General features: G+C 42.0%; 1 long non-coding RNA gene across 1 annotated transcript; it reads left to right on the forward strand.

Moving 5' to 3' along the window:
• The first annotated feature begins 19 nt into the window (after positions 1-19).
• Positions 20-7,311, forward strand: LOC138284160 (uncharacterized). The gene is made up of 2 exons (XR_011201353.1): positions 20-279; positions 7,178-7,311. It is a non-coding gene; the product is annotated as an uncharacterized lncRNA (long non-coding RNA).
• The last annotated feature ends 15,356 nt before the right edge of the window (positions 7,312-22,667 follow it).

The raw sequence follows: 22,667 nt of genomic DNA on the forward strand, positions 1-22,667 counted from the left end.
AGCAGAGGCAATACTGTGTGATCCCAGAAACAGAAAAGGGACTGCAAAACTATCGCGTTATTAACTTGCAGTCATCAATCATTGGCAATGACAACAGATGTCCTAACTTGCCTCGTAGAATGTAAAGGAAGGCGAGCCCATGAAAGTAACAAAGAGCTCTGACTTACGGGTTGGTCAGACTGTAAGAGCCAGTACACAAGCAGAGTCTTGAAAATATTTTGTATGTTATCATGCAACAAAGATAATGCGCGCATAAAATGAGGTGGCTTCAAAATTCAAGTAAGTGTATTTATTTTACACACAAGCGTTTCTCCCGAGTAAATCAGATTATTTGTTCTTAATTAAAAGTGCACGTTTTAAAACATAAACCGAGAAACAATTCTGCCCCTTCACTAAGAGAGAAGTCAGAGGTCATGGGTATTCTGTACGTGGCCGGATTCTTTTTACAAATGGAACATTGTAAGCTATTAAATGAAAACAAGAGAGGTTTTTGTACAGCGCACATACTAAAGTATTGTATTGGAAGGAATGCAATAATGAACAGACAGGAAGCTCTGGAAAAAAATATATTTGCCTCAGAACACACAATTTGAGCAAGAAAGAAATCTAGGATGATCCCTTAAATCTAATGGCCCTACCTATACTACTCAATTTACGTCTTTATTAATGTTATGTATTGCTCATTTTAACACTGGATGCTTGTTTTTACCCAATATGAAATTAGATGAAAGGTGGAACAGCATTATCCTGTGGACGACCTTATAACAGTTCTCAGAATAACATTTTGTGCTTCTTTGTATGTAAACGAAAACGTATAAAATAACGAAATGGTGTTTTTTTCCACCAATCAGCAAATAATTCTGAAATTATCCATAAGCGATATTTTTTGTAACAAGAATGAAACCAAAACAGATATAGCCTATTAAAGCAATGAGCAGGTCCTCCTCAAATCGTCAGACCCACTTTAATCTTGTTAGTGCCAATGAAGTAATTAGGTAGTCATCTTCAAAGCATCATCAAATCATCAGCAACAACCTCAGCATGAAAAGTCATCAGCTGCTTATCCCCTTGTCATCACAAATAATCACGACTTGTGTAGTCATCACACACTCATTTTCAAGTCATTCTCAAATCATCAGGCTCACTTTTCTAAACTCTGCTGATGACTTCAAGAGCTTGATGATGCCCGATGATGTGAAAATGACTTCTACAGTAGTTGGATGATCATCCAATCACTCTGGGATGGCTTCTAGAGTCATCCTGTTTGACTTGGGTCCGCCAGCTTCCATCATTTTGTTTATTTAGCTTGAACTTTCTAGGGCGCACACACACAACATTATAATGCTGTAAAAGTGACAAAACTAGATAATTTATGATGTTTGTATTTCTGTGGCAGCAGCACCATGGGAGGAGGGCAGTCATAAACCTAAATGCATTTTTAGGTCTGGCTTGACAGTGCTACTTTCAATTCAGCTTTTAACCTACACCAATATTCTTCAGTTATGGCTTCCACACAAATACATATGCTATTTGCGTGAAATGCTTCACATTACCATACAACATTCCTTTAAAGCCAAATCTATTGACATCGCCAATGCTTGTTTCAGAATGTCATAAGTTTTAAAGAATAGCAGGTGCATCCATTAGTCTATGGAAGCATTTTGTTTATCCGGTGGGTGAACAGAACTAAAAAGAGGGTGATGCTTGCCAACCGGGGGTGAGTTGACAGGTATTCTGTGCACGTCTGAAATATTTGTAATTCTGCAAGAAATACTTACATTTATTAGCAAGACTCCTTATGAGAATCTTCAGTTTTTTGTTTTCCCCCTAAACGTATTGCTTTTTTTTCAATGCAGTTCTGAGGACAATTAAGATTTCCAATTGTTCCTCCATAAGGGTGTGTATGCTAAAGTTTGCATCTATCATTTTTCTGTAGCTCACACAATATATTCAGTTGCCTTTGTAAAAACTATGCTAAAACATAAAGAATCACTGTTCATGCTGGGATTGTGTGCCTGGAACAGTGTTTGTTGGGTAGGCAGTGAAAAAGGGAGTAGTAGATCAGTAGCTTGTTATGCGAGGTGACCCTGCATTACAGTTTTTTTGTTTTGTTTTGTTTTGTTTTTGCAGATTTGTCCCTAATTTGGGTTGCCTGTCCTATTGCCCACCATTGAGCTGGTGTGGGATGAAACCTGTCTCGCTTTTTTCTGCTCACAGCTAGCTGCCTGACGGGACACCTCAAACTGCATGGCAATGGGTCCATGTTATTTCACCCAAATAGAGCTGAGATAGAGATGCATGTTTGTGTGTAGGTGGAAGGAGATGCAGACAGAAGGTTGCAGCTCCGGAAAAGGCCACCTTTACAAAGGCCAATAGAGAATATGGGTACCTACAGTTGAACAACCTTGAATGAAAACCATGTTGGTTGAATGCTGAAAATATGCTTTTGGTGTTGTAGTAGCGTTTTAGTGGGTTTATATTTTTCTGAGTAAGTAATTATACGTAGTGATTTTTGGAATGGATCCAGTACCCAATTGTTGAATTAATAATATTGCAGTTGAAACAAGTTTAATATGACTTACAGTATTGTGTTTGTTAATGTAGTTTAGTTGTGCCACATTTTTCTAGAATTGACATATTAGTTAACATGGATACTCTTCTGATGCTGCACTATCACACTCCTGCTCTTTCGCCTCCCTTCTCATCCCTCTGCGCATCATCTCTCCCCACAGCGTCAGCAGGAGCGACGACAAGTTTATGTAATGTTTTATTTTTCCTAGTGTTTATGTATTGTAAACAAACTTTACTCAAGGTCCTTTTCTGGGCCTAGTTTATTTGGTTGGCCCTATTGTCAAATGATTCATATTATTTAGCCCATCCCCAGATAGCAATAGCACATAAAATGTTCAAGGTTTTCTTAAAAGGAGGCTAGTTTGTAAACCTAACTGACGAATAAACTTACAATTTCACCTAAAACTTGATGCTTATGAACATGCAACGATGAGACAGCATTTTCTACTGATTTGTTAGGCAAGAATTGTGTATAAGAAACACTTAGATTTTGAGGGGTGAGCCAAATGACTTTTCTCTACTAATAGGGACTGTGCTCAATTTATTAGATTTTTTTTCCTGAATGTCTTTCAGTTAAGGGATACTCCTCATTTTATTTTTGATTTGAGATTTCTTAATATTTCTGATTTCTGACTACTTCATACTCTGCATTTGAGCCTTCATGGCATTCATTCTGTACTGCCTAAATTTGAAAGTTTGTAACGTGCCTTCATTAGGAGGCAGTTTACCAGAGACAAAGGTTCCTTCTGAATCGTTCACAAATAGAACTACTATACACGTATTATTAAAGCAACATAACAGGTCAAACGTATTACACATTTGTATTTATTAAATAGTAATCAACAACATGAACCACAGCTCGTACTCACGTTTGGAACCTGATAAATAATTGTATGTCTGAATTTCAAAGGGAAACTTGCAAAAAATTGACATTAATATATTTTCTCCAGAAAGTGCTACAGGCAGGCTTATAAGACCTTGTATAACGAGCGAATAAGGCTTAAAAGTTAATATTACAAAAGTGGCGCACTAATTACCACCATAAATGCATGGAATTTGATTTTAAAATGCTCAAACGACTTCGCTTGTAGAAATCACAAAAAGCATGAGTCAAAACAGCATGTACGTTTATCAGGGCTCTCTACCCCATGCTCCGAGTGGATCTCTTGAGTAAAGGCAGCTACTGAAGTAGCTTTAGAGTAATTCACTTTCCCGCACAGAAGGCTGAATTTGTACCTGAATGTAGTTTTCATCTCTGCTGCTACAAGTTCTTGAATAAAATGATTTTCTGACAACATAACTTTACTATTGCACATGTGTATTTAAAGTGTACTAAGCCTGTTACAATTGCAGGGCTCAAAAAATCATAAAAATGTTACTAGATCTGCAGGTTAAGTAACTTAAATAATCTACTCGACCTAACTGTAATGCACTTGACCCGTAAACGCGTCTCAAATTGTGTGATCCTAGGCAAATAGTTTAGATTCACCTTTTTCTTAATTCTTACATATGATTGCACCTTCAAATATGTTAGGTCAGCATTTCCGAAGTATCTCCTTTCTTTGATAAGGTAGACTAAAGTTTGCTGCATGCATCACAATAATCTTGCCCACATACCCATGAGGTCTAGCCCACATAATCTAGGACTTATTTTAGTTTACTAACAACATTGCCATCAGGGCCAGAGTGTTTCTCAGTTTGTTTAAACACTCAGTTTTAATAAATATATTACTAACCCATGATGTGGTAACATATTGTCATCTACACACAGTAACTTTCCAAGAAATGTCCCAAAATCTCTCCACTTACTTGCAGCTTTACTGATAAAACGATATAGTGTATTAACAATCTGTGAAAATTGGGTTTCAGAAAACATATCCTTTGTACATCAACATGTAAAGTATTCTGATGTTGTTTTCATCCTATTAAAATATTTTTTCATCACACAGGAATATAAAAAAGGGCTTTCACAACTACTGAAATATATTTTCAGATGTTTGCACAGTTGACTTAGTCATTTAAATGTTGTGTGTTAGGAAAAACCTGACACCCTATATCCTCCTATTTTACATTCTAAGCAGCAGGTCACAGAGTTCACCTTACAGAGTCCTGGAACTCTGCAGTCAGAAGGAAAATTAATTGTAAGAAAAACTGATTTTTGACCTCTGTCTGTGAACACAGAGCAAATGTGACATAAGAACAAGATTTAAAGGCATCCTTTATTGCCCCTCCACTTTTCAACTGAATAGAACACCTGTTCAGTGTCAACTCGCCAGAAGGGACGAGTAAATATTAAAAGAATATCTGGACTTTATCAAATAAAACTTGCCAATGCGAGTGGTCGAGTGGATTGTTTCAAGCCCTGAATTGTTGTCGTCCATGATAGTTTTGACTGTATTTTTAAATAGTAGCCTCATAGATTTGTCTCCATAACAGTGCTACTTATTTTAAAATATTAAGCATTAAGACACAGGCATGTAACTACTGACAAAAGGCAATGGGAGAAAAGTAAAAAGAACATTTAAATATCCAAATAGCATTGGCTTTAAAGGGTTCCATTACCCATAGGAGCGTAAATCTGTTTATCTTAAATAACTGATTTATTTCCTAATAAGTTCCTTTACCTCTAAAAAACAAAAATCTACTCATGTAAACTTAAATGGAAGATTAACAAAAACCTAACAAATTATTCTTTTAATTCCAAGCTGGTGTAAGCTATAGAGAGGGTGGATAGTTCAAGGAAACGGATATGAAAAGGGTATGCTGAATCAGGGTGGGATTTTTCATTACCTTTTAGCCTTTTAACTAATATGGTAAAAATCACTAAAATGTTTACTTCCCCTCCCATTTTTAACTGGCGGTTTCATGTCTGAATGAACACCTCAGTGTAAATTTGCTCCTGTCTGCTGCACAGGAAATGTTTTAAATTCAACAGCTTTTGATGTACCAAGATGATGTTCAGCAGTGCTGCACTTTTGTCTTCAAATGAGACAGTTGTTTATGAGAAGTCTGTGGTAAATCACATGACGGATCGCTGCTGTGGGTGAAACTATGTTTCACTCCGTGTTCCAGAATATTTGATGAGGTGGATGTTTGAGAATTTATTGAAAGCATGTCCCTGTTGTAGTTCTCTAAATGGCATTAACCATAATTTCTATGAAAAAAATAATCTATTGATTTTGTTCATTTAGTGTATCTCCTCCATAGGAAATTATTTCAGTTCAGTAGCTTCTGATCCAGCAACATGGCATTCAGGTGTCACTCACAAATACTTGCCAACCTTACCGCTTTAGGTACTAGACAGACACTTTTATACCAGCACTACTGTCGTGTAGGCTCTCATTTTCCTAATGAGACTATTGGATTTGGGCAGCAGAATCACTTGCGCTGTTGGGGACTGAGTCTGAACCCATTACAGGTGACACCTGTCAGCCTAATCCGGGTTTTGTTTCGGGTAACTAGCAGTGCCTCATCTCCACCCATGAGCAGGGATGATTGGGAAACCGGGCGCATGACACAATTGACTCCTCAGGGAAATCGTGGTCACTCAGATCTCATCCATCTCAGTTATATTAGTCTCACATATACAAGGACAATCGGAGGCAGAATAACATTCAATAAGGTTTTATTGAAGTAACTGCATCTTGAATAATAAAGCGTGTACTGCAATAATTAGGACGATAAAGCATGACAGGATTAAAATCGTGACAAGGAGAGTAAAGCATAAAAATAACGCTACTATATTGTCACTAGAATCGTTAAAAATAGCTCCTACCTAGGCTAACTTTAGAGCACAGCATGTTAAGCTCTAATTCTGCCCTTCAGGTTCCCCGGGGAAGACATCATCCCTCATACCTGAGCAAAGGGCCTATAGTCTACATTAGCAGCTGCAGCGAAGCAATCAGCATACAGTCATGGTCATCTGGCTGGAATCTCCCTCTAACGTACATGTGCCAAAGTAGTGTTTTTATAATAAAACAGCTGATGTTCCAAGAAAGGATCCCCACATAACAGTGTGTATGTTTCTATGAACACTAGAGACAAAGCGTTACCACGTTCGCTGGCAACCTATCTTACTGCAGCCTTGTGAAAAGCACAGAGTGAAAGAAATGTCTTGTTTAAGAACGCAGTGCTGGCCTAGGCAAAGAACAGCTAGATAGAGAAAATAAAACAAGACCGCAAATGTGGCTATTGTTAAAATATTAAAACAAAGCTGAATAAAATATGTCTAGGTTAAAGTGCACTGCAGCAGGCCTAGTGTGCTAAAATAATGTGTATGAAGCTATAACTGAAAAGAATACACAACACTACCACCTAGTGATTCATCAGGATAATCCTACAGCTTTGTATGATCCAGAAGGTCAAGATGCTGCACTTCAGGGCCCTGTGCATTGGAAAATATAAAAGCTCCTACTTCTGCTGTCTATTTCGATGGACAGCAGAGTTGTCTCTGTAACCTTTAGCTACAATTCTTTCAGAATGTTGCACAACTCTTTTTGTAATGACAAATGTACGAGACAAGTACAAGTTAAATATAGCATCTTGCAAATGTCATTTTGTTCTTTGCTTATGCACGCTGACTAGTAATGTATTTCCTCTCTTACAGACCTGTGCCTGTGACCATGGCATTTCCAGTTTTACAGCCAGAGAAAGGCCGAATGCAGCTGAGACACACCTGAGCTACCAATCGAGGGCATGCCCTGGTTTGTTCTCCACAAATAAAAAAATGATTGGCTTGGATGCCTCAGTGTTTATGTTACTATGGCTTTCTGCTCCTGGGATTTACTGAGAAGCAAATGTGAGGAAAGAGGCTGCAGCTAAGGCAACTGGGCCCACTGTTCTCACCATCTTTTTAGCTCAAGAGAAATGGGTAATTACTGGTGAGAAAGTTGAGGTGACTAATACACTTTCCAGAGAAGTGTTGGTAACACATTTGAAACAGTATAAAATAGCTTACCGGTTTAATGTGCTTGCTGTCAAGCAATGTTGTAACCTGCAAGTAACAAAGCTGTATCCTAGTAGGGATGACAGTGACATTATGTGCCTTTGTGTGATGCTCATCGGTCTAAAGGGTGTGCACAACATTTCAGTTATGCCATAATTAATGATTATAAATGGTTTTAAAATTTGAAAAAAATCATACCTTTTTTGGTCACAGAATGTTTGTATTTATGCTAACATTTGTCATGAATGTACACTGTAAGATCTCTAGTTGTTCATTAATACGCTGATGAAGATGTAGTAGAAGACTGGGGAACCAATTGGCAGGCTGCTGATGTTGGAAGTGCATGCTTTAATCAGAACATCAGCATTTTACCCCTCATAGTTGAGGAATATATTTGTGAATTTATAGAAAATGTGGCCACCTTTACGTTTTTAGAGCTCTTATTATAATTTGCAAGATAAAATCATGAGAGAGAACTGTTTTCTTCGAAACATAGTTCATAAAATCCCAACAGGGGATCAGCATTTTTCACGAGGTGAAATCGCCTTAAAGCTCAAAACAGTTTCTAAAAGTAGCATGGCACCACAAAGAAATGATTTATTTTGGAACAAAAATTTGTTCTCAATATGCCTCTCAAAAGCAGTCATCCATTACAATGGATTTCAGTGGAACAAAAATGGCAGAACTTTATCATGATAAAGTTCAAAAACGTGCTTCTTGTAACCTTCAGCTAAATAATCCAACAAAAAACACATATTCCAACTTGTTACCATGTTAACAAATAGGTGAACCTAATCCAGGTTTTTTTTTTCAAACAAGATTAAGTATAGTTTCATGGCCTGGAATGTCTGGGTGTCGTGGACCCAGCTAATCGCCGCAAGGTTCACATTTACTTGAAGTGTAAGCCTAGTTTGCTTTCCTATAGGAAATGCACTTATCAAATGCAGAGGGTGCCAAATTTCAAGAGATAAAGCAGTCATATTACACCTCGTTTTCCTTAGATGGTGGGGATACTTAAGCCAGGAAGCACATATTAATGGGGTGCCTATTACGTAATAGTAGAAGGATATGTGGATGGTATTCTATTGCTATTAAATTGTCTATATATGCTCTAAATGTTTCCACAATGATGTTTGTAAGTAGGTTAATAGAACAACTGCTACATAACATTATGTTGTTTGTGGACATTTCAACTGTGTAGCATAATGAAATTTATAGATCATCCTGCCCACTGAGTTGAATGACTAGCAATAAGTTGGCGATGGAGAGTGAATGACACACTGGCACTTGAATGGTATGCAGCATGGCACACCTGCATTAAAAGGAGTATGTATTTTTACTCTGCAGTTTATACCTTATATTAAAGTTACACTTTGTGCATGTCGAAATAAAGGTTTGGCTTTAAATGGCATACACTGGAGTGGAACATTATCGGAACACAGTTCACTACTGTTTCCCAACTGGGAAGTGTGTGTTCTGCAGGATGCATCGTTTGGGTGTACAGTACATAGTAGCATTATCAGGCCTTGAAAAATCATCAGATGTTACCAGACATAACTGTAATGTACTTGACTTGTAAACTTACCTCAAATTGTGTGCTCCTAGGAAAATACTTTAATTTACAGAGGCTCCTTTTTCTTCTTTGTCACATGAGGGTAACTTCATGTATGCTGGTCAGTATTTCTGCTGTACATAAACTCATTTGTTTGATTTAATAGACTAAACTATTGCTCAATGTATAATAAGAATCTAGCCCACATATAGGGTGGACGTGACCCCTGAGTTGCTTATTAGGTCACTAATAGCATTGTCATTAGGGCAGTGGGCAGGAATGTTTCTCAGTTTGTGCTTAAAAAGTCACTTGTAATAAATATATTGTTAAAGCATGTGATACTGCACTGCCATTTACAAACAGCACTGTAAAGGAAGGGGACCAAGTCCAAGAGACACACAAGTGTCTGGGGCGGGGGTAGGAGCCCACTAAACCCCGGATGAAGGTGCAAAAGGACTGCCTCCGGGTGGAAGAAACTGAAGATTCTGCAACAACGGAAGGAGCCAGGAACTTCCCCTTTGGTGAGAACATGTCCCACGACGTGCTGGAGGTTGCAGAAGTGTTTCCACGCAGTAATACCGCAAACAAGCCTTGCTAGCGGCAAGAGTCACGGTTGAGGATTTTGGGTGCTGCTGGGGACCAGGAAGGACCAGGATGTCGCTCCTTGGAGAAGGAGACAGAGGGGGCGCGCAGCAACTCAGAGAGCCCCCGCAGAAGTAGGCAGCACCCGCAGAAGTACCGGAACAGGAACTTAGAAGATCTGAGGACAGCGGTCGACCAAGAGTCACAAAGGAGGGTCCCACGACATTGGATTTCAACTCAGCGAGTTGGGCAATGCAGGACGGAGTGCTGGGGACCCAGGCTAGGCTGTGCACAAAGGAATCCTTGGAAAAGTGCACAGAAGCTGGAGCAGGTGCAGAACACGCAGTACAAAGGAGTACTGTCTGGTGTGGGGAGGCAAGGACTTACCTCCACCAAATTTGGACAGAAGGGCCACTGGACTGTGGGAGACACTTAGACCCAACTCCTGGGTTCCAGGGACCACACTCGTCAGGATGAGAGGGGACCCAGAGGACCGGTGATGCAGACGTTTGGTGCCTGCATTAGCAGGGGGAAGATTCCGTCGACCCACGGGAGATTTCTTCTTGGCTTCCAATGCAGGGTGAAGGCAGACAGCCCTCAGAGCATGCACCACCAGGAAACAGTTGAGAAAGCCGGCAGGATGAGGCGCTACAATGTTGCTGGTAGTCTTCTTGCTACTTTGTTGCGGTTTTGCAGGCGTCCTGGAGCTGTCAGCTGTCAATCCTTGGCAGAAGTCAAAGAGGGAAGTGCAGAGGAACTCTGGTGAGCTCTTGCATTCGTTATCTGAGGAATAGCCCAGAGGAGAGACCGTAAATAGTCAGAAAAGGAGGTTTGGCTACTAAGAAAGGAGGCTTGGCTACTGAAAGAGGTAAGCACCTATCAGGAGGGGTCTCTGACGTCACCTGCTGGCACTGGCCACTCAGAGCAGTCCATTGTGCCCCAACACCTCTGAATCCAAGATAGCATAGGTGTGGGCCACACTGGAGGAGCTCTGGGCACCTCCCCTGGCAGGTACTGGTCAGGAGAGTGGTCACTCCCCTTTCCTTTGTCCAGTTTCATGCCAGAGCAGGGCTGGGGGATCCCTGAACCGGTGTAGACTGGCTTATGCAGAGATGGGCACCATCTGTGCCCATCAAAGCATTTCCAGAGGCTGGGGGAGGCTACTCCTCCCCAGCCCTTCACACCTTTTTCCAGAGGGAGAGGGTGTAACACCCTCTCTCAGAGGAAATCCTTTGTTCTGCTTTCCTGGGACTGGGCTGCTCAGACCCCAGGGGGGCAGAAACTTGTGTGAGGGGTTTGCAGCAGCTGCAGTGGAAACCCCGGAAAGGCAGTTTGGCAGTACCCGGGTTCTGTGCTAGAGACCCGGGGGACAATTCCATGATCTTAGACATGTTACATGGCCATGTTCGGAGTTACCATTGTGACGCTTCACATAGGTAGTGACCTATGTGTAGTGCACAAGTGTAATGGTGTCCCCGCACTCACAAAGTCCGGGGAATTTGCCCTGAACGATGTGGGGGCACCTTAGCTAGTTCCAAGGTGCCCACACACTAAGTAACTTTGCACCTAACCTTCACCAAGTGAGGGTTAGACATATAGGTGACTTATAAGTTACTTATGTGCAGTGAAAAATGGCTGTGAAATAACGTGGATGTTATTTCACTCAGGCTGCAGTGGCAGTCCTGTGTAAGAAATGTCTGAGCTCCCTATAGGTGGCAAAAGAAATGCTGCAGCGCATAGGGATCTCCTGGAACCCCAATACCCTGGGTACCTAGGTACCATATGCAAGGGAATTATAAGGGTGTTCCAGTGTGCCAATGAGAGTTGGTGAAGATGGTGACTAGCCTATAGTGTCAATTGTGAAAAGCAGAGAGAGCATAAACACTGAGGTTCTTGTTAGCAGAGCCTCAGTGATACAGTTAGGCACCACACAGGGAACACATACAGGGAATACATTATGAACACTGGGGTCCTGCCTGGCAGGATCCCAGTGACTCATGGGCAAAAAACAAACATACATACAGTGAAAATGGGGGTAACATGCCAGGCAAGATGGTACTTTCCTACTCTCATCACCAAGTAAAGTGTTCTCATTTGTTTTCATTCTATTAAAATCTTTTTTTTCATTAAACAGTTACAAAAAATGTGCTTTCATAACTGCTGGAATTTATTTTGAAATGTTTGTACAGTTCATTTACAAGCTATTTCAGTGTTGTGGGTTAGGGAAAACAACTGACATCTTTTCATTTCACTCTTTGTACAGCACGACTGTCAGGTAGTTCAGTTTGCAAAGTTCTCTAACTTTGCAGTCAGAGAGAGGTAAGTAAACACCAAGTTCCAGGCTAAAGTAAGCAGCAAATTTTAAGAAGACATAATCAGACATTTTTGGCCCTACAAATAGCTCGCCCTGATAAAATTAGACTCGCCATAGTGAATAGGTGTAGAAAGTTGGCTCTGTATGCACTATTTCAAAGTAAGGAATAGTATGCACAGAGTCCAAGGGTTCCCCTTAGAGGTAAGATAGTGGCAAAAAGAGATAATACTAATGCTCTATTTTGTGGTAGTGTGGTCGAGCAGTAGGCTTATCAAAGGAGTAGTGTTAAGCATTTGTTGTACACACACAGGCAATAAATGAGGAACACACACTCAAAGACAATTCCAGGCCAATAGGTTTTTGCATAGAAAAATATATTTTCTTAGTTTATTTTAAGAACCACAGGTTCAGATTTTACATGTAATACTTCAAATGAAAGGTATTGCAGGTAGGTACTTTAGGAACTTTGAATAATCAAAATAGCATATATACTTTTCACATAAATCACATATAGCTATTTTAAAACTAGACAGTGCAATTTTCACAGTTCCAAGGGGGAGTAAGAGTTTGTTAGTTCTTGCAGGTAAATAAACCACCTACGGGGTTCAAGTTTGGGTCCAAAGTAGCCCACCGTTGGGGGTTCAGAGCAACCCCAAAGTTACCACACCAGCAGCTCAGGGCCGGTCAGGTGCAGAGGTCAAAGTGGTGCCCAAAACGCATAGGCTTCAATGGAGAAGGGGGTGCCCCGGTTCCAGTCTGCCAGCAGGTAAGTACCCGCGTCTTCGGAGGGCAGACCAGGGGGGTTTTGTAGGGCACCGGGGGACACACAAGTCAGCACAGAAAGTACACCCTCAGCAGCACGGGGGCGGCCGGGTGCAGTGTGCAAACACGCGTCGGGTTTCCAATAGAAATCAATGGGAGACCAAGGGGTCTCTTCAGCGATGTAGGCAGGCAAGGGGTGGCTCCTCGGGGTAGCCACCACCTGGGCAAGGGAGAGGGCCTCCTGGGGGTCACTCCTGCACTGGAGTTCCGATCTTTAAAGGTCCTGGGGGCTGTGGGTGCAGAGTCTTTACCAGGCGTCGGGATCTGGGAGACAGGCAGTCGCGGTCAGGGGGAGCCTCGGGATTCCCTCTGCAGGAGTCGCTGTGGGGTTCAGGGGGGGCAACTCTGGCTACTCACGGTCTTGCAGTCGCCGGGGAGTCCTCCCTGAAGTGTTGTTTATCCACAAGTCGAGCCGGGGGCGTCGGGTGCAGAGTAGCAAGTCTCACGCTTCCGGCGGGAAACGCATTTGTTTTAAAGATGCTCCTTTGAAACAAAGTTGCAGTCATGGGTGAACAGAGCCGCTGTCCTCTGGAGTTTCTTGGTCCTTCTAGAGCAGGGCAGTCCTCCGAGGATTCAGAGGTCGCTGGTCTCTGGGGAGAGCGTAGCTGGAGCAGTGTCTTTAGAATTGGGGAGACAGGCCGGTAGAGCTGGGGCCAAGGCAGTTGGTGTCTCCGTCTTCTCTGCAGGGTTTTTCAGCTTAGCAGTCCTCTTCTTCTTAGGTTGCAGGAATCTGAGTTCCTAGGTTCTGGGGAGCCCCTAAATACAGAAGTTAGGGGTGTGTTTAGGTCTGGGAGGGCAGTAGCCAATGGCTACTGTCCTTTAGGGTGGCTACACCCTCTTTGTGCCTCCTCCCTGAGGGGAGGGGGGCACATCCCTATTCCAATTGGGGGAATCCTCCATCTGCAAGATGGAGGATTTCTAAAAGTCAGAGTCACCTCAGCTCAGGACACCTTAGGGGCTGTCCTGACTGGCCAGTGACTCCTTGTTTTTCTCATTATCTCTCCTGGACTTGCCGCCAAAAGTGGGGGCTGTGTCCAGGGGGCGGGCATCTCCACTCGCTGGAGTGCCCTGGGGCATTGTAACACGAAGCCTGAGCCTTTGAGGCTCAATGCTAGGTGTTACAGTTCCTGCAGGGGGGAGGTGTGAAGCACCTCCACCCAGAGCAGGCTTTTGTTTCTGTCCTCAAAGAGCACAAAGGCCCTCACCACATGGGGTCAGAAACTCGTCTCTCAGCAGCAGGCTGCCACAGACTAGTCAGTCCTGCACTGAACAATTGGGTAAAATACAGGGGGCATCTCTAAGATGCCCTCTGTGTGCATTTTTTAATAAATCCAACACTGGCATCAGTGTGGGTTTATTATTCTGAGAAGTTTGATACCAAACTTCCCAGTATTCAGTGTAGCCAGTATGGAGCTGTGGAGTTCGTTTTTGTCAGACTTCCAGACCATATACTCTTATGGCTACCCTGCACTTACAATGTCTAAGGTTTTGCTTAGACACTGTAGGGGCATAGTGCTCACGCACCTATGCCCTCACCCGTGGTATAGTGCACCCTGCCTTAGGGCTGTAAGCCCTGCTAGAGGGGTGACTTACCGATGCCACAGGCAGTGTGAGGTTGGCATGGCACCCTGAGGGGAGTGCCATGTCGACTTAGTCTCCACCAGCACACACAAGCTGGCAAGCAGTGTGTCTGTGCTGAGTGAGGGGTCCCTAGGGTGGCATAAGACATGCTGCAGCCCTTAGAGACCTTCCCTGGCATCAGGGCCCTTGGTACCAGGGGTACCAGTTACAAGGGCCTTACCTGGATGCCAGGGTTGTGCCAATTGTGGAGACAATGGTACATTTTAGGTGAAAGAACACTGGTGCTGGGGCCTGGTTAGCAGGGTCCCAGCACACTTCTCAGTCAAGTCAGCATCAGTATCAGGCAAAAAGTGTATCAGTGCAACAGGGAGCCATTTATTTACAATAGGCAAGTAGATTTCTTGAGGCCTGTATAGACAATTATTTTTTAGAACAAAAGGGTGCAGTGGGAGATGTTGATGTGGAGTGGATAGTGTTTAACATAATAATGCTGAAATCTGTATTAAGGCAGCAAGTGGGACAAAGATTGTGCTTTTAAGGTTTCCAGACCACTTTGAAAATAAAGTGTGTGACCTTGAAAAAAGGGTGACAACTGACCTGGACTGAACTGGAGAGTTCTAGTTATTAGATGTAAAACAAAATATATTATCTCATTAGAATTATTTGGATTTCAACAATTTTATATATAACTAAACAAAAAACAGCAGAGACGAGGCAGGCATCAGCTTTTTGCATGATTCTCTCTGATTATCAAAATCTACTGTATATAGTGCAGAGAGGAGAAATTGCCAAAATATCTTATACACAATACATGATTAACTTAACCTTGGTGGAATATTACTGGACCCTGTACTCTAAACCCACTCCTCCCACATCAGTCACCTACTGAATTTCTATAGTTGATCTTGTTTGCCAACCATTATGTTGACCGAACACAATCTTTGCAATCATTATCTAACCCAGTGAAGATTCAAAATTCCATAAATATAATGTCTAGGGGCAGGACTCCAGACTTTGATGGTCTACCCATGGAGTTCTGGGTCATGTTTGGAGAACTGATTCCTCGGTTTATAGATCTGTCTAATTTGACCAAAGTAGTGGGAAGTTTCCAGCTGATTAGTAAGGAAGTGCTAGTATTATTAATACCCAAATTAGACTGCAATCCCCTAGACAAGACTTCCTATTGACCCCCTATCGTTATTGAACCCGGATTATAAAATCCCGGACTCCTGATGTGACCAATCAGAGTAACTTTGTTCTGGGCTGCATCACTTCCCATAAATAGTTGTGGCTGTTCGATTTCAAGGCTAGTGTAACAGAAGACATCCTGATGACTCTAGTTGCGTGATCAGACACAAAGGCATTTGTCACCCTTTGGTGGCATTACCTGTATGTGATACTAGATATAATTAAATCTAGCTGTGGCACCATCACTGGGATAGCGTTATATGTTGAAATGATGGCACCAGTTTTCACTAAGTATGTAGTGTCCCCAGATTGCTCAGTCGATAAAGGTATCCGATAGGATTGGCTCATCTACCCCATTCTTTTCACATTACCCATCAGTAGACAGGTGTGAATAGGAAGTACTGCTATATGAATAAAGTATAGCATACCATTTTATGGTGATTGTGTACGCCGTATCTTCATGACCCTGTGGCAGACCTTGAATAAAATATAATGGATGACAATGCACACTGATTTCTTACAAATGTTTGATAGAAACTTCTCAAGTTCGGTGTGTACAGGAGGGTATCACCTACTAATCCTATGTGTAAGAAAACATGAATAAGCAGCGCTCTTCCAGTCTGGCAACAGTGTCTCCCTCCTGTACTCCATTTGTTCCTCATTCAGAGGAGTTCATGTTTTGCTGGTAGTATGACTTTCAACCACAGGTACTTAAACAGAAAGTCTTGAATAGAAATAATGCAAATATGTCTCCAACAGTTGTAATTCTCTTTTATTTCTTCTTTTATGTTATATTAAATTGACCTACTGTGTCATCATGAGATGTTTCTCAAATGCCAATGCATTTCGGGCCTCCTCGGCCCGCCATCAAGGGATGATAATTCTAAGATGAAAATAAATACACATTTTTACCATCCAAACTCAAACAAAGGATCAAAATAATCATCACTTTAAAAGAAGTGTGTCACACATAAATGCTATGATGATTGTTCCTTTGAGAACAAGTGATGGACGGAATGTTGAACAATGTCAAACATTCACCCCCAGTACAGCGATGTGGGCAAAATCCATTGTTTTTTGCTACCCATGCAATTCCAGTTTGGACCCAGCCATATGCAGTCTTTACCCTGTTCCCCAGAGGAACAGCCTAGCCCGAACTGCTAGGCCAGGTCTTCCCTGGACAGGAAACAAACATCCTGGGACCGGTTTCAGGGTATTTGGCTGATACCCTGAAACTGGTCCCAGGATGCTTGTTTCTGGTCCAGGGAGGAACTGGTTTAGCAGTTCGGGATGGTCTGTTCCCATGGGTAACAGGATCAAGACTTATTTGCATGTGGCTGGGTCCAAACTGGGGTGGCTTGGTGAGCAAAAAACGATGGCTTAAACTCAGATTTTTGTGACTGGGGGTGAATGATTGCATTGTTCAGCATTCTGTCCATCATCTGTTCTTTTTGCAGTTGTTGCCCCAAGTGCTCACTGCACCACTGGGTTCAAGCTAGCCTGGCTGATGAAGGGTGATACCCTGAAACTGGTCCTAGGATGCTTATTTCCGTCTTGGCAGTTTGAGCTGGACTGTTCCCTTGGGAGTGTCTTTGTGGGCCACAATAACAGATTCAGCTAGTACAAATGTTTGTGTATTACGCAGATGCATTCAGAGTGACTCCTCCTATCAATAATGAACAATTGCATACCTGTGTAACATTTTCAATACTTTTCTAGTTGCAAGTTAATCACATAGTTACATTCTATTCTCTTTACAGTTTTGCATAAGCTGGTAGTACCAAATAAAGATTGTTGCACTAGTCCACCTTAGGCAGAATGCAAGCATAGCCAATAGAATATTGATATCCTTTGGAAGAAAGGGGAGAACTCGACGTAAAAGGTGCACACATCAGATATATCTGTGTCCTCGTCGTTAGATTTAGGTCAATAATGATCCCCCGTTTTTATTTTTTAAAATGAGATGCAGTTGATGAGACAGCCCCCAGTCACGACGCCCTCCATGAACTGCCACAGTGCTCTCTGTCCCTATCTGTTATCAAAAGTTTGGTCTTGCTGGCATTTGGCCTTAATAAACTGTGTGCTATTCAATGTTTTACTGCAAGCAAGCTATTACGAAGGTGGGTGAGAGGGTCAGTAGGGTGTAAGGCAGACCTGTTGGTGTTGCCAATGCTTGATTAGTTTGTGATGGCTAAATTATTTCAATTTTTGCAAATTGCAGCAATTTTACAATATTGTTTCTTGGTTTTAAGAATAAAGAAACAAAGTAAGCACATTTGTAAACATAAATAATATTATATGAGTTCCTGACGAAAAATTAGCCTGCAGAAAATGCTCCTTACAAAATGTTTTATTCAAACCTTTTTTTAACAACTTTTCCTTTAAGAATGATTTTTTACCAGGTCGACGAAACCAACCTGCTGAAAGCCAAAAGGTGAAGAAATAGGTGGGTAGGGGTACAGGGTGATAAGGGTATTTGTAGGGTTTAGGGGTGGGTAGGGGCATATGGTGATAAGGGTAATTAAAAAAGAAGGGGGTTAAGCCCCCCCCCCAAAAAAAAGAAATATCTATCTGTGTATAGATATATATAGTGAGAGAGAAAGGTTTAACTTACCTTAATAATACTTACCTGTGTGGTAAAGGCATATGTGTGTTAAAGGCATGTGCTGTAAAATCGTACAACCGAAGGAAGACCGAGTGTGATTTCCACATTTGTTGGTCAAGCTTGACAATGGCCTGGAATGTTATATATGGAATATTGGCTTATGTTTGAAAATATTGTCAGTTGGTTTCTGGTGCTTCCTTGGCGTGTAGTGGCTGAGGTTTATTTCCTAATAAACCTTCCAGTTGAATCTACACTATTCTGAGTTCATTTTATTCTGGCGACAAGGATGGAACGGAGAACACCTCGAGACTGTGGCGTCTGGGATGGCTGGAGCGCAGGAACTGCACAGTTACCCTACTTTTTTGTGCAGCTATCCTAGGACATTGATACCAGAGAGGTAGGGCTGCCAGTTGAGAGTGTGTTAGACATGGGAAGGAACTGCTCTGTGCACTTAAGTGGAGCGTGCATGTTGTGCCTTCTGGTGTCTCTGCCGGAGTGCGATATATGTCATAAGTCATTGCAGGGTTGCAGGCAGTGGTACAAGTGCAGCCATCTCCAGAAAACTGCCCAGTTATCTAACAACATGCATATATCTGTGTTTGTGATGCATGCTGACGTTTGGGTGGAGCAATTCAGAAGAGCATTTGGAATTACCTGTAGAAATGTGACATGTTTTAACACAACACAGTGGCCCACAGAAACAAGTCTGGGTTTTGGATGATGCAATTCAAGCAGCCATCATTGGTGTCAGTCCTGTTCTAGTAAAGTGTGCAGTGTCAGGCACCTGAGACGAGCACTGACGGTTTCTGGATAGGCTGTACACTCACTGACAGATGTGGGATAGCCTATTGCAATAGTGACGGGCACACCACAGTTTTATAATTTGCAGAAAATATGTGGCTTTCTGCGATGCAGTCACACCATTTTATGCTACCTTGTGGAATTTGTGCCTTTAGCCTGTTAGGTTGGTGACAGGCATATCAGTCATCAAAAGAAGTGGACAAATCATATTGGTCACCGCTTATAATTTGATACGTACACCTTTTCTTATTGAAGATGCTTCAGGTTCACATTATTCAATGCCCTGTGTGTTAAAGGAACAGTACATATTGAATGTTGTACCCTCCAAACTGTAAACACATATAAACAACTGCCTTGTAATTCAAGTATAATATTATGGTGGAGTAGGGTGGCGAATGTAATTACCATCAGGCCATGCTATAAAAGGTGTTGGTGGGTGGTATATTCTTTAGGGGATTTGCTAAGTGTCGAGTGTGTCCAGCCATATCATTATGATTTTGGAGGCCCAGGGTGCTGAGCGTGGTCTTTTATTGACTGAAACAATGCATGGCATGATGGGGCCTCCTTTCGTTGCGGCTTGTCCTAGTGAACCAATAGTGACGTGGAACAAATGAAAAAGGTTTACCTCAATTATGCTTGTACGTGCTCAGCAAATATGACTAAGGAAAGAAAATGATCTCTATTGATACACATTTTGCGTATGAAAGATCAGGACGTTTTTGTGAACTTACCAGACCTGGATCAAACAGAAGCAAGGTGGTTGAATGAGCTGGAGATCTTTATAAAAAAAATTAGAGTTGTACCATTAACCTTAAGTTTTGCTTGATTTTGGAGCACTGTCGCTTTGGGAAAAGAGCTTGGGGGGGAATGACTTGGAGGATTGTGTGTCAGGTTTGAGAAAACTGTCTGTCTTTTTTAAATTTGATGCTCTGCTGTGATCAGTTATCAGTTTGTGCTTTACTGTAATGATGAAAGACTGCAAGAAGAGTTTTGGCTTAAGAAAGAACCACCTTTGATTAAAGTGCTAACAATTGGCAAATAGGCTGATCACATGATGGCTTGTGTGGGAAAGATTTGTAAATCGGAGGCAAATAGAACCCAAGTGCAAGAAGTAAAAGGTGGACCAGGTGCAGTTAACAAGGCTCATGAATTCAAGTTCAAAGAGTTGGTCTATAGATGTGGCCAACCCAGCCCCCTAGGCAGCTTTAAAGATTGCCCGGCTCAGAAGGTGGTGTGCAATACATGTGAACAAAAGTAACTTATGAAATGCTACAACTTGGCAGCCAAGCCTAAGGAAAGACTCAGTAAAAAAGGTATGTGATGAAGTGGTAATTCAGTTCAAATGTATAATTCTAGAAGGGAACGTGTTGAGATAAATGGTGAAGAAATGCATGATGTTCATTCATGTTCATGCTCATCAATAATCTCCCAGAGGACCTTTAATTAAAGATATGGGGAATGTGTGATATGCAGACCTATTGATATTTGCCCTGGAGGGTTTAGGGGTCAGAAGATGGACATATTGGGTTACTTCATTTGTACTATCACATTTAAACAAGCATTGGAAAAGCCAATAGGTCTTGCCTAATGCAACCTATTGGGGTTGTCAATGATTTTTTAGCCATGTTGTACAGCAGCTAGGCAAAAAAAATTGCTATGACATGGTCAGTGCTGGCCGCGGATAGTGATTTTTTTCAACTTTCAACCATGCTGCTTTACTCCTTGGGAAAATAAATTGACAAAGCCAATAGATCATGCATAGGCAAGACCTATTAGATTTGCCAATGCTTACAAAAATGTCAGGGCAACAACGCAGCAGGGATATGGGCAAGAAATGACGTAGAACTGGTCAGGGGGAAGAGGGGAGACTGCCTGCAAGCATGCACTCTTATGGAGTGCTACAACTTAAAATTAAAAAAGAACCTCTGATAGAGTCTAAGGACACTGGCCGCTTACAGGAAGCCGTGCTTGGTCCATGATCCATTGACATACATAAAAAGAGAAAATGAAACTGGCACATATTCATCAATGAGAAGCAAGGAAATGAGAGTGAGGATGAGCATTTTTTAAATGAACAGATTGTCTTACAAGTGACAGTGCATGCGTTGTCTCAGGCGAGACCTATACAAGGTAAAGGAAAAGATAGGTCTCTTTGAAAGCTGATGACATACTTGGATGGACCTAAAGTGTACATCTTGAAACGAGTGCCTCTCTGAAGGTTCCAGCTGATTACTTTTTTTTACACAAAATGTATTGTATTTTGGTGAATCAGAAGCATAACATACATGTCACAGCGAGATGTACCGCAGCCAAACAATAGGACAGACAGTTGACAGTAATATTACATCCACTATTATGTTATACATTCCACAAAGAAGAGAAAAAAGAACATTTGCGAATCAGAGAAATTGGAGTGGTTGTATGTACAATCAGTAGCAACAAAGCAGCCAACAATGATGTTGAATAAGGCCATCTCACCATGTACATGACCCACAAGAATGAAAACATAACAAACATCATAAACCTGTAGAAACCACTCCCTCCCTCTTCCCCAAACTCATCATTATTATACTGTGTCTCATGAGTGCTGTCTAACAGTGAGAACATTTGTATGGGGGTGAAACTTATATTTGCCCGATTCTCAAGGGAGCTTGGTATGAATGTCATGGTGTGACATGAACAACATATCAAAACCTGTGGCGCATAACAGAGACGTTTCAAGGCTATCAAAGGGTTGCATATGCTTATTACTGGCTAGCTGTACAGAACAACAGAGGAAGAGACAGTCACAGGGCGTTATGGACACTGGTCAATGGCACCAGCAGGAAATATATAAAAGGTTAGTCATCCTCTATATCCTTAGACTTGAAGGATTCAAGCATTGCATTCCATTCCATAGAGATGAGGCGCTTATGTAAACCTCGGTATTCCTTCCTCCTCATGGTGCAACTATCCGCCGCACTCCAACGCACCACTTCCTCATGCCATTGAGAGATGAGGGGGCATCACAGGGAACTTCCAGCATCTCATCAGGATGCGCTTTGCCAATAATAGAGCTAAATCCACAAAATGTGCTGAAACTCTGGAGCCTTCATGTCTAGGTTATAGTCCCAGAATGCATTGTTCTGCTGCATTCCAGTGGTCAGACCAAGCCAAATCTGACAAGCTGGTTGAAAAGACTGCCCAGTAAGAGGAAGCAACGGGGGCAGTTGGAAGAGGTGGTGGGAACATAGAATAACGTTTTTGTGGTGTGAGGTAAACTTTATATAGTATTGACAATTATAAAAATTTGGAACTGGAGCTGTGGTAAATTCTACTGGGGGGGTTCAATAAGAAGGTCCCATTCTTTGTTATGGCACCACATGAGGGGTCCTCTTCCCAGATGGCACGTAGAGAGGTCAGTGGGACCACCTGGTGTGAGCTCTGACCAAGGTATAACCATTTAATCAGGTGACTACCGTGACCCATTGTGTGAAATGCTTGTATAAATTTGTGGGTAGCTGGCTTGGAGCCATGTGTTTGCGGACATATAAAATAATACTAGCATGTGTCAAAAAGAGCATCTACGGTAGCTGATGAGTCTGAGTAAATCCCTTGTGGTTGATGAGGATTTGGTCCTCAAATAGTGCACCAATCGTTGTGACTTGCACCTGCACCCAGGGTAGCAATCTCTTTGCTGTTAGTGTACCCAAGGAAGAGGGGAGAC

The sequence above is a fragment of the Pleurodeles waltl genome, chromosome 1_1, assembly GCF_031143425.1.
Source record: "Pleurodeles waltl isolate 20211129_DDA chromosome 1_1, aPleWal1.hap1.20221129, whole genome shotgun sequence".
NCBI classification, from domain to species: domain Eukaryota; kingdom Metazoa; phylum Chordata; class Amphibia; order Caudata; family Salamandridae; genus Pleurodeles; species Pleurodeles waltl.